This window comes from Sus scrofa, chromosome 4 (assembly GCF_000003025.6).
Source record: "Sus scrofa isolate TJ Tabasco breed Duroc chromosome 4, Sscrofa11.1, whole genome shotgun sequence".
NCBI classification, from domain to species: Eukaryota; Metazoa; Chordata; class Mammalia; order Artiodactyla; family Suidae; genus Sus; species Sus scrofa.
The window spans coordinates 128,296,583-128,308,840 of record NC_010446.5 but is presented as its reverse complement, the minus strand read 5'-3'; the positions used below and the strand labels follow the sequence as shown (position 1 = coordinate 128,308,840).

The following is a 12,258-nucleotide window of genomic DNA, read 5'->3' as shown; positions in this document are numbered from 1 at the left end:
GGTTGAGCTCATTCTATGCACAGAGCGCGCGTGCACACACACATGCACACACACACACACACACACATCCCTACACCTTTCAGGCGCCTGGTTTGTCTTGACAAATGAGAGGAAACTAAGACGTGGTGACAAGGAATCTTGTGTCCCGAGGAGGAGAGGCGTGAGTTTAAGAGCTGGTTGTAGAAACGCATACACGTGAGCGAGCCCTCTTTGTTTGGCAAAGTCCAAAGGCTTTGGACAGTGTGATGATTAGTTTTGTGTAGCAGCTGAGCCACGGGGCCAAGGTATCTGATGAAACATTATTCTGGATGTTTTCATGAAGGCGTTTTTGGATAATATTCACATTTAAATCAGTCAATTTTGAGTAAAGATTTCCCTCTACAATGTGGGTGAGCTCCATCTACGCAGCTGAATATAACAAAAGGCTGACCTTCCCGGAGCTAGAGCGGATTCTTGCCTGAGCACACGGCCTTGAGACGCCAATGAAGCTTCCTTGTTCTCCAGAAGACTGCCTTTGAACCTGAACTGCAACTCTCTCCGAGTCTTCAGCCTACTGCCACCATGCACCCTACGAGATTTTGGACTCACCGAGTCCCCACATCACATGATGCTTTCCTCAAAAAGCATCTCTTGCTATTGTTATGCACATCTTATTGGCTCTGTTTCTCTGGAGGACAAGGACTAGTACATATAGTTCTTAGAGTCTTCCCTGTTTTAATTCAGAATAAGCCAAATAGTTAAGCTACTCTGCCTTTGGAGAGAGGGACAGTCATGCTTGGAGGAAGGGTGTGAAAGCAGAAGAGTATCTTTAACCTAACAAGGGAATAAAACTGGGTTGAGAAAACAGATAGAACTTTTCCAGAGTTGGTTAGGACTGACGCTCTTAAGGAAAAAATTTTGTTTTACAACCTGGCTGTGCCACATCATACTCGATCCACCTTTCAATCATTCCATGATCCCATCTCAAATCTATTAACTCCAAATGCTCAATAAAATCTACTAGGTACTAGCCTTCAGCAGGTAGTATTTCAGGACGTTAAGAGATTACATCAAGAAGCATGATATGACATGGGACCTAGAATGTATGCAGGTGGTAACATAGAGCCGTGATTAAGACACTAGCAGAAGCAGCAATGCCCAGGGGGAGATGAGCATTATGTCCAGGTTATTCGGAGGTGTGAGCAGAAGAGAGACCAAGTGCCCCGTTGCCGGTGGGACAAGGACGAGGACGAGGTGACCCTCGCAAAACTGGGAGCTTGCAGACACGCACAGGTCTGACCCATACGTTACATTTCTCATTGTACAAGATGGTTCACTGACGCCTACACTTAAAATGCAACGGAAAAGAAGAGCGAGGAGGAGAAAGGAGAGAAAAGGAGACAGGCGGAGGTTAAAGAAAAGAAAAAGCATGTAGAGAAGCTATGTTCCAAATGCCACCACTGACTTAGTCGCAGATATGTGTGGTCGCTTCTCTAAAATCAAAAGCTCAGGACAACACCCAACATTATCAGCTCAATCCCTATCTGAGTTCAAAAGGTCTTTTCTTTTTTTTTTTTTTTTGTCCTTTTAGGTCCGCACCCGCAGCATGTGGAGGTTCCCAGGCTAGGGGTCTAATCAGAGCTGTAGCCACTGGCCTACACCAGAGACGCATCTTCGACCTACACTGCAGCTCATGGCAACGCCGGATCCTTAACCCACTGAGCGAGGCCAGGGATCGAACCCACAACCTCATGGTTCCTAGTTGGATTTGTTTCCACTGTGGCATGATGGGAACTCCTCAAAAGGTCTTTTGAGTCACATCTCCCTCTACATCTTTGTGTTATAACTCAGGCCACTGGCTGGTGAGCATCAGGACTCTTAGAGATGGGACCAGTTTGAATTGGCCGAGCCCTCGCTTTCCCGTGAAGAAGTAAAGCAGAGAGAAGAGCTTTGGCAAAGTGCCTGCCCCTCCAAAGATGGCACCTGCTCCAGTTAGGCATCTGTCTTCCTTTTCCCAGATTTGGTCTGGGTTGGAAAGGGGCAAATGGAATCTAGACATCTCCCCTCTCCCTCCTAGGAAGCTCTTAGTAGAATCTTGTAAAGAAAATCCAAGAATGTGCTTTAGTATATATTATTTCAGTTATGTTCTGCTTCTCACCGAAGCGAAAAACCAAAAAAAAAAAAAAAAAATTCACTTTGTTCTGAGGTTTACCTTTATCGGTACCTTGGAGACACGTCTCTTGGCCTAAATAGGGAAGGGTACAGATCTACAAGGGAACGTGTGCAAAGAAGAAATGCACTGGCCCCACCTCAGCAAACATCCTGCTCTGCCCAGGAATGAACAGGTCTGACAAGTCAGCCGCTGGGATGAGAGTCTGCCTTGTGCCCGAGGAAGAGTCTGATGACCAAAAGAAAGCACGCAGTTCGGTCCCTGGCCAGACTCCGCCCTTTCCTCCTACCCCTGCTTCTTCCATCGCTCAGCTGCAGACATGGGAGGGCAACACACTGAGCTCGTCCCTTGCTCGGGGCTCTTCCACCTTTGCCCATCCGCTTTCTAGGAGTGCTCTCATCTTAACGTAGCAGGCACCTCAATATTTGGCCTCTGCTCGAGTGTCGCCTTCCCCACAGGCTTTTCCTGACCCCTCTTAAAACAGCACGGACATACTCCCAAACAAACCCAGCCACCTTCTATTTTCTGCCCAGCACTTTTCATTATGCGACATCCATCCGTTTTCGTCTACCTATCTACCAGCTATCAGTTCACTCATCTATCATCTGTCAAACAACTATCTTTCTCTAGCTTCGTAAAGCATCCCCACTAGAGTCTAAATCCCCTGAAAGCAAGGACCTTTTCCCCTAGAGCCTGCTCTGTCCCTGGCATGGAGAGCCTAGTACCCCAGGCATACCAGCTGGTCACGAATGATTAAGTATTTAAAGAGATCTTAGGAAGGGTGGGCATCTACTGTTCTTTGTTTCTCATACACACGTTAATGACGAATGATTCTTATCTATTCCTCAATATTGGACCAGCGAGCCCTCCAGCTAAGATATTTTGGTTCGCCGTCTAATCAAATGCTACCTACAATGGAATATACATTTATATGTATTTTAAATGTTGCCACCATGTAGACTTTTTCACCAAATGTGAGGACTCTTGCCAAAATTAGTATGAATTATTAACATTTTTAGCAATGTAATGATGTATGATTCCCCAAATATCTCAAACTTCTTTTCCTTTGTTACATAAAATCAAAAGGAAGTGACTAATTAGTCAGTTTGAATGATTTCCAAATAACACACCAGCCTGTGTTTGTCTATACCACCAAGGTGAATTATTCATTAGCATTTATGAGAAGTGCCTGAAGAACACTAGCCGTGGGAGTAAAACAACCTAGAATGGTTTTTAAATGACCTTCCAAGCAACTTGGATTAACGCTGGCATTATTCTCCCGTACAAATCGAGTTAAAATTTTCCACGTGTCAGGTCTCAGAAGAAGGCAGGGAAGGAGCGCTGTCTTGGAGACGAAAATGACCTTCCCTCCCACAATTAGATTCTGCTTCTCTGGATACGTGTAGTGCCCACGTGTCCCTGTGCCTCCGTGCTGGGGGGGGGGGGGGAGACAGAAGCTGAGAAAAATGCAGAGGAGTCAGAGGAAGGGATGAGAAGGAGGAGGAAAGGAAAAAAGACAAGGATGAGAGAGAAAGAAATAGAAAAAGAAAGAAAGAAGAGAGGGGGGTAGGAAGGAAAGCAAAGCAAAAAGAGACACAGGAAGTTCCATCCTGAAAGCAGAGGAAGGACGGAGACGTGGGGGAGGAGGCAAAGCTGTGACCAAAGGGACAGGTTCTGGGGCAGGTTCTCCCTCCAGCTGGCACACCAGGTTGCCCGGCTCCCGGGAGGTCTCCCAGGTGGGCAGGGTCACCTGGCTTAAAACTGATTAAAAGTGCAAATGGCCACACAGAGAGAAAAAAAGTAACTGCCATGTTTCTTCTTGCCTGTGAGGTCACACTCTCTGTTGCAGCTGAGCTGCTGCTATAGGCACAGCCCTCTTGTTTAATAAAATTGTATTAACTTTATCCCTGCCCTTGATTTGTGGCTTTCTCACGTTGTGAGGAATAAATAATAAATGATTGTAAAGCACTTGTACATAGGAAATGCCACATAAATGCTTAATAATAATCAGCCCGGGCCAGGAAGCGGGGGGGGGTGAAGGGAAATCATTGCAACGGCCCCGCCTGCTTATGTGGCTGACATCGTCCGGGGCCCCGGCTCCATTTCAAATCATCCTGCAGATTTAATTTTCACCCATTCAAGAATCCACTTCCCTGCAAACCAAACAAGCTTTGTTCCTCCAGCCCCACAGTAATGCCATTTTGACGGCAGAATGCGACCGCCGCGGCCCGCCTCTGCCTTCTCATTTCCGCTCGCTCCCCGCAGCAGCCTCTCCCGTCCCGGCCCCCCGAACCCCCCTTGCCCTAGGCGGAGTCCTCCTTCCTGACCCCCTGGGGACACCTGTTCCACTCTGCTTTTCTTTGGAGAAATAGCTGTTTCACCATCACGGATTTCACCGCATTTGGAGGAATCCACGACGGCGAAGGCTTCCGTTCCTTGATGCTCTTCGTTCCTGCGTTCATTTCTTCACTGCGCTTAGAGCTGGAGTGTCGTGCGAGGCGTTGGGGAGGCCGTGGAAATGAAGAGCCAGCAAGCTGGCATTCTGTGCTCAAGGCAGGCAGGTGATGCCAGCCTCGTTTGGGAAATGCTGCCAGCAGACTCGGCCCCGGGAGCTAAGAGAAGCCAGCACGGACGCAGCACGAAGCAGGAAGCGCTGCTGGCGTCCCAGCTAATTTGTTTCTCCCTTTTCTCTGCAGATGTCTCTAGAAGCTTTTCCACAGGCTATTTAACATGGCCGAGACCCTCTTGGTTTGACCTGGGGGTGGACAGAAGGGTGCGAGGCAGACCACGGGCAGGGCCTGGACTGGCCTGTCCCCTGGCCTGGGGGGCCACGGGCGCCACTCCAAGCGCCGCTGGCTGCTTCTGTCTCGGATATGTGGAACCCAACTTCCGAGGCGGTAGGAGTTGGTCCTTTGCCACAGGACAACCCATTTTCACCCTGGAGCGTGGGCCCTCAAAGGAAGCTATGGCCTAAACTTGTACACTGAACGCCAAAAAAAGAAAAAAGTACATGCTTATTACAAAAACCAAAATGAACATAAAGACAAGCAAAGGTCAAGAAAAGGTAAACGGCCTGCAATCCCATCAACCCTAACATCCCAGAAGTTCCTATGCGCTTATGCGATGCAACCCCGCGCCCCAACCCCAGCGAGACATTTCTCACCGATGTGGATGCGACCCTCTATTCTGCCTACATGCGTGTTGTTCTAGTGCCCTTTTTAAACATTTCACACACAACATCAGCACAGTTTCACGTACAATGCGTTTAATCTTGATGTCTAATGACACCTTCCTTTTCTATGATATATACAAATGGCCTCAAATATTTAGACATACACATTGCTGAAGTAAACCCCCTAAAAGTGGGATTAGCCACTAGGATGCCTGCATTACAGTTTTTGTGACGTTGCCAAAATGCAACCCGAGAGGCTGACCTGGCTCACCCCTCCTTCCCCGTGGATGAGACCCCTGTCCAGACCCTCATTCTCTCCTACCCCAGCACACACCCCGAGCCAAACTGAGACACTCTCAAGGAAGACGTGCTTGAAGCTCAACCAGTTTAATTTTGCCTCTCCCCTCCCATGTGTTCCCTTGTGGCACAGGATTAGTGGGCCTTGGGTTTTCAAACAGGTGGAGAAGGCTGCAGTGTGGATAATTGCTTTTGGTGAAACCATCAAAGACCACGTTTAGCTCTTCTTGCTCCACTTCCTCCAATTCAATTAGGCTGTTCTTACCAGGGGGAGAGTTTGCAAAGCATCAGATGAAGTGTTACCTCATGATTAATAATTCATGACAAGAAATGAAGATTGGGAAAGGTAATAATGCCCTCCAAGCTGTTTTTCTCCACCACTCCCTTGTTCTCGTTCCCATAAAATGCTGTGTCTCGGTCGTTAAAGCAAACACACAAAGTTTCACTGCCCCATAAACCAAAGATCCAAAGCAGGAATTCATAAGCTTTTTTGAAGTCTTAAGCACCTTCGAGAATCTTGTGAAAGCTATAGACTCTCTCCTGATGGAAAAAGGAAAAAAAAAAAAAAAAAAGAGTGCCGTACCCTGCCCAGATACTGTGCTTCTAGTCCCTGGGGTCAGGCACCTCTGCAAGATCATCCAGAGACTCCAGGTGAAAATCCCTGGTCAAACTGACCGCAAAACAGGACAAACCCAAAGGAATCAAAAGTAGGACAGACAAGACATGTCATGTGCCTGGTCTCTGCTTCCTGTGCCCAATTTTTCAACCAAACAAGGAAACTCTCGAGGGTGATCTATTTCATTATCTGGGTATTTTATGAGGGGTCCAGGGAGGTAGCGGGAAATGAGAAGAACAGATCTTGGTAAATACATCCATCATGGGGCAAATTAAACAGAGGTGAGGGTGGGGGCATGGTTGATGTTGAGATCTATTTGCAGGGCTAATATAGAGGCTGCAGCTTTTTTCTTGCCAAATGCTCTCAGCCATAAAGTGTCCAAGGCAGTGGGTCCCACCTACTCTTTCATGCTCTGCTACTTGGCATTCCTCTAAGTTCTTCCTCAACTGTCATATCTCCACAGGCCATAACAAGGGACAACAGTCAGCAGCAATTCAATTTCGACCTCCATCTGCTGGCAATAAGAACATAAGGGGGAAATTAATGTACACTCACACACTTGTCATTATAATAGCCCAAATTTGTTTTTATAGTATGACTTTCTTCCAAGGAAATCAAAAAACAATTTATATTCAAATTCTCAAATAGCAACTCACCTGGTAGATGGCGAAAATAATCACCTCCATCTTCCGAAAGCACAGAGATGCTAAACATTTGTCAAAGGCCACATAGCACTTCTATGGTGAAGGAAGCTTATTAGGACAACACTCAGGATATCACTCTGGCATTCCTTAAAAGTCTGACATCTAATGTGCACGCCAAAGAGCAGGTTATATTAATACTTGGTCATGTTATGCAAACATACAGCAAAATATTTGTGTTCTACCAGTTAGCATATTTCCTCACTCATTTTAAACTCTTTTATTTATTCTCCTTCCCCGAATCCAAGACCCACAATGTCCATTTACCAGCTCTGGGATATTGCACCAGTGACTTCATCTCCCTCTGCCTGCATGTGTCCCTCTGCAAAATGGAAGGAGTAGCAGAAGCCAAGCCCTAGATTTGTCATGAAATCAGATAAAATTTTTGAAGAATCCCTAGTATACACAGGGTGTCTATACAATTTGGAAACATGAATGTTATAATTTTATGTTTTCTACAGATTGCTGAACGATGACTGCATTGAGCTGATGCTGCTCCGTGGATGAATGGTCTGCTTGTAACAATGACTAGCAGGGCCCTTTAATACGTATCATCTTGAAAGAGCTGCTATTTCCCACAGCACAGTTGCGAAGCTGGCTCAAAAATTCAAAGAAATAGACATTTTGGTGGACCAAGTCTCGTGAACTATCATCCATTTCTAACGGGGTGAAGGAAACTGTCACATCCAAGGTCAGAGCCACAGCCCAAAGAGGCCAGCTTGCCCAAGACTCGGGGCATTGGAGGTACTCCGCAGAACTGTTCGAGGTTCCCCCAATGCACGTCTTGCAACCATACAAGACGTAAGTTCTGTAACAGCTTCTCTGAAGACCATCCTGCGCATTTGATGAGGTCAGGTTCATGGACTGTATCAGGTGAGGCCACTGAAGAAATCATAAGCTGCAATATAAATAACTATTTATTAGGCATATTTGCCTATGTTTTGGGGCTTTTTGGCCATTCAGCATTTATTAGTAGTACCTATTATTCAAGGAAAAAAGTTGTTCCATAATTCAACTGTTTTCATTTTTTTATATAACCCCATTTTGGCATCAAGAGTGAAGACAGAGGAACCACTGGGGGAACTAATGATTCTGCCCTCTTCAGCCCTTTCTTCATTAGCTACCAAGAGGCCTCAATTCGTTCAGAAAACACAAGCCGTGGGATGAGTCCACACATGTGTCCTGGCCCTCCTGTAGAATCAGAATTGAAATTTGAAATCTGTGTACATATTTTTCTCCATTTCCTACTGTCAATTTCCTTCTCCTAAAAAGACAGAGTCTTAAAATTGATTTTGATTCATGAAAGTATTATGCTTAGGAGCTGAAAATAATTATACCAATAAGAACGATATCTTCATACATGCACAGTACTGTAAGCAGTTAATTTCTGATCACCTGTGTTATGTTGCCTGGAGGATATTTAATGATAGATTCCTGATGGGGAATTCCATTCCAAAAGCAATTATGAGCAAAGTATATATGGGGCAATTTTGAAAAACTGTCTTTTCTTATGCTTTCCCACAATAAAGTAATGGAGAACTTTCCAAACAGAAGATATACATGTATGATGTCATGTGAATAATATGTAGCATGCTATCGTCAAAGGAACCTGTTTTGCCAGGCACTTCAGGTTGATCTCAATTATCTAGCTTCAGGTGCACGGTGTGATGCAGTCTGGCCACAAAGGGAAATTCAAGAAATGTTTATTGTTAGAACGCTGGTGGACCTCCACACTGACAGAGGGGATCAGCTGTGACGGGTGAATGTCCCAAGGACATCAAGTGTCGTAATCACAGAGAAGTCAAGTTTGAAAAGTCAGAAATACTTGGGTTGCCATTTGTCAAGTATATCTGAATTCTGGTCTGCCGCTGGCAGAAGCTGAAGATCGGCAAACAGAGAGAAGCTAGACTTGCGTAACCACTGAGATCTTGTACCTCCAAGAAGATGAGGACCAGAGGCTTTTTAAGTAACGGATTAGAAACTGGTGTAATAAATGGATCAGAGCAACCAGGGAGGAGTGTTCCAGTAACCCTCTGCAGGTATTATTCTTAACCCTAAACTGTTCATAATTTTATTAGCAACTTGATGAAAGAAACAGAAGGTACAGTTTTAAAATTCAAGATAACACAAAATTGAAAGGGACAGTTTTTTTTTTTTTTTTAAAGCAGGAGTTCAGTGTAGAAAAAAGACAGGCTGAAGTTTTAATCTAAAAAAAAGGAGACTAAGAAGACTTGGAGTTTGGGTTAGATGGTTAGATCCCTACGTTGAAAGGAAAGGTACCGTAAAGTCACTATAACTTAGGGGACTTGAACAAAAGAATTATTAAGAGAAGTGTGGACAGGGATTAAGGAGACTGCAAAGGATTGTTACATACCCCACAGAACAACAAGTACTCATCTACGCCCTCTACTCCTGAAGGTGTGGGAAGGGGGCTGATTATGAGAACACTGACACACAGAAGGATGAAGGGAGAGAACCATCTAGGCATGAGGAGCCTGGAGGGAAGGCCTAAGGGAAATGAGCATTTTCCCCTCACCATTCTCCCTTCTTCTAGGGCTCCTCCTCCACCAGGCTCAACTGAAAATCGGGAGCAAGTCATTCACTGATGTTATGATCCCTAGGGTCCAACCAGGAAATCTATATTTGTTATCAAATTTTGTTAATGGTTTGGCTATATCCCAGAGTTTGAGAAAGACTAGAGTCCAATGTAAACCATGAATCTTGCTCTACTCCAAAGGAAAAAAAAGAAAATTATGCAAAGGGCCAGATAGTAACCCTTGTGGTCTCTCTGGACCATACAGTCTCTGTTACAACTACCCAAGTCGGCCTTTGCAGCATGAAAGCAGTTTAAGCAGATCGGCTTGGCTGGACTTGGCCCCAGCAGGCTGGCTTTGGCCCACACACTGTAAAACTTAAATTAAAAGCTTTTAAAATATACTGATAATTACATATATGATCACTATTTATTATAAGTAGAACTTACCAACCCTGACAAAATTTTTGCACTCTCAATCGCACCAGAAGATAAATTTGATAAAAGTCTCCCTCCCCAAATTTTTATATAGGACACCTGTATCCCGGGAAGATAGTCTATTAAGATACAATATGGAATATTAGATTTTTATTTATAGTTACTGTTCATTAAATTTGTTTTAAATTTCTGTTTTCAAATAATGTGTGACATATTTAATCAGTATTTTAGTACATGGAAATATTTATTAATTAAATAAATTATTCTGCTTTTCGGGAAGCGGTGCTGGCAAAGTGAGGACCTATAAAAATCTACTCTTCCATAAGAGCAATGAAAACACTGATAAACAATCGTCAAATCATCCTTTTTAAGAGCTGCTGGAATTAACCAAAGACTTGCAAGAATCCAAGAAGAGTTTATTTAAGAAAAATGGTTGAATCTCAATAAGAATATTGAGTTCTCATGGACTTGGAGAACAGACGTGTGGTGGCCAAGGGGAGGGGGAGGGATTGGGATGGACTGGGAATCTGGGGTTAAGAGATGCAAACTATTGCATTTGGAGTGGATAAGCAGTGAGAGGCTGCTGTATAGCGCTGGAAACTATATCTAATCCCTTGTGATGGAACATGATGGAGGGTAATGTGAGAAAAAGAATATAAAGTGACTGGGTCACTTTGCTGTGCAGTAGAAATAGAACACTGTAAACCAACTATAATGGGAAAAATAAAAATCATTTAAAAAATAAATAAAATAAAATGGAAAAAGAAAAAGAATATTGAGTTCTGTAGCATTCTAACTTGCCCTGTGCTCACCTTTTTCCTCCCAGTTTAACAGTAACTATCCACTTTGGAACCACTGTAAATGAAAAACAGCAGTCTAGCTGCCATGGAAGTGCAGAGAATGGGTTTGGAACTCCCCTAAAATTCCATCCCCAAGGAAATGTCACTTTCTGACCTACCTCGGGCTCTCTGGAAAAGCTCTTTCTCAGGACTTGTCTTTATTTGTACTTACTTATAGCTCACTGGGTGAATAAATTTTTCTCTACAGGGCATTTGCCAAAAATTGTCAGAGGCAATTATTTAACATCATAGCTGCCTAGGGCAGCAATGCCAGTTGGGGTAATTAAATGACCAAAAAGTTAAAAGGAAAGTAAGGACAAGGAGCACTTCATAAGGGGTTTTGAAAACATCTAACATGTTTCTGGGAAGCTAGAAGGCCATCTGCATGTGCAGTGCATGGCATATGCCACAGAAAAACTTGACTCTAATCTCTCTTCACGGCCGACTTTAAGGCTCTGTGAAAGCAGGAGCTGAAGGCTAAGACACAATTTTAAATAACTCCACTGGGAACTATGTCTAGTCACTTATGATGGAACATGACAATGTGAGAAAAAAGAATGTATACATGTATGTAGAGTAGGAAAAAAAATTGTATTGGGGAAATAACAATTAAAAAAATAAAAATAAAAATAAATAAACAACTCCAGAATTGAAAGTCCACGCCAACACACACACTGGGTCCTTCAACAAAGGCGAGAGGCTTACTTGTTCAGGGAATTTAATAACATCTCTATGCAATCACTATTTGGCCACTAAGACAACTAAGCAGAGATAAGACTTTAGTGGATGCACATAAAAAAGAATAAGGTGTTACAGAATTTCCCAGGAAATTCACCAAAAAAATAAATAGCAACAAAAACAACAAAATCTGGGTGAAGAGGCATTCCCAGAGTTACCATGCTATATTATTTAAAATATCCAATTTCAACAAGAAATTACAAGACACATGACGGAGTTCCCATCGTGGCACAGTGGTTAACGAATCCAACTAGGAACCATGAGGTTGCGGGTTTGATCCCTGCCCTTGCTCAGTGGGTTAACGATCCGGCGTTGCCGTGAACTGTGGTGTAGGTTGCAGACGCAGCTCGGATCCTGCGTTGCTGTGGCTCTGGCGTAGGCCGGTGGCTACAGCTCCAATTAGACCCCTAGCCTGGGAACCTCCATATGCCGCGGGAGCGGCCCAAGAAATGGCAAAAAGACAAAAAAAAAAAAAAAATTACAAGACACATGAGGAAACAGGAAAGTATGCTCAATACATAAGAAAGAAAACAGGCAATAGAAACTATTTCTGTAGAGTACAGATACTGGACTTATAAGATGAAAAATTTAAATAAGATATCACAAATATGCTCAACTAAGGAAATAGAATTACATTTTAAAAACTAAAGGAAAGTATGATAATGTCATAGCAAACAGAAAATACTAAAAAAGAGGTTAAAATTATAAAATGAAACAAAATGGAAATATCAGAGTTTAAAAGTATTATAATTAAAATGAAACATTCACTAGAGGG

At 43.7% G+C, this 12,258-nt stretch overlaps 1 long non-coding RNA gene across 1 annotated transcript; it reads right to left on the bottom strand.

The window, feature by feature from the left end:
* Positions 6,415–10,426, bottom strand: LOC110260444. The gene is made up of 2 exons (XR_002343747.1): positions 6,891–10,426; positions 6,415–6,748 (listed from the first exon to the last, which is right to left on the bottom strand). It is a non-coding gene; the product is annotated as an uncharacterized LOC110260444 (long non-coding RNA).